A 733-nucleotide genomic window follows, 5' to 3' on the forward strand; every position below is an offset into this window, starting at 1 on the left:
TCGATAATCTTGTTGATAGTACTGCAGCCTTCCTGCGTAATACACTTGATACCGTTGCCCCTCTGAAAAAGAAGGTAGTGAAACAGAGGAGGCCCCGTGGTACAGCTCGCAGCTCCGCTCCCTAAAGCAGGCATCACGAAAAATGGACTCAACCTTGGATAAGCAGAAGAAACTGGATGGATGGAATACACGCGCTGTAAATATGGCTGGTACATTTTTGTCCTTGTCAGCCACAAAGAGATCGTTCCACCCGCAAAAACAAACTTGGATAAGTCAAACGTCTTTTCAAATAATACAGTATGTTCCAATTTGACAAGAGAGCAAACACAGTGGGTATAGACTAATGGATTAGTTTAGGAAGTGGTATTTACTTCTCCACTTCTGATTACTGTAAGAGAGCAGCACAAAGCCACATCCCTGAGCTTTTCACTGGGAAGCATCCAGGATCATCACCCAAGCACATGAAGGAGACAAAGTGAGCTACTGTAACTTATTAGCTCTATGTCTGTCACCAAACCACAGCAGCTCCCTCTTTTCTGTTTAAGTTAAAGAAGGCCCGTTTCTCCGCTGCATTTGGAGGCACATTTATTGCACTGTGAGCTGCCATATATTTTATCTTGAAAAGTCAGAATATTAGTTAGAGTAGCGATGTGAGCAGCCCTAGCCATCATAACTGTCCAAACAGAACAAGTGGCTACAATGATTCAGTAACTCAAACATCATAGCAGTTGTC

Source organism: Monopterus albus, unplaced genomic scaffold (assembly GCF_001952655.1).
Source record: "Monopterus albus unplaced genomic scaffold, M_albus_1.0 scaffold87.1, whole genome shotgun sequence".
NCBI classification, from domain to species: Eukaryota; Metazoa; Chordata; class Actinopteri; order Synbranchiformes; family Synbranchidae; genus Monopterus; species Monopterus albus.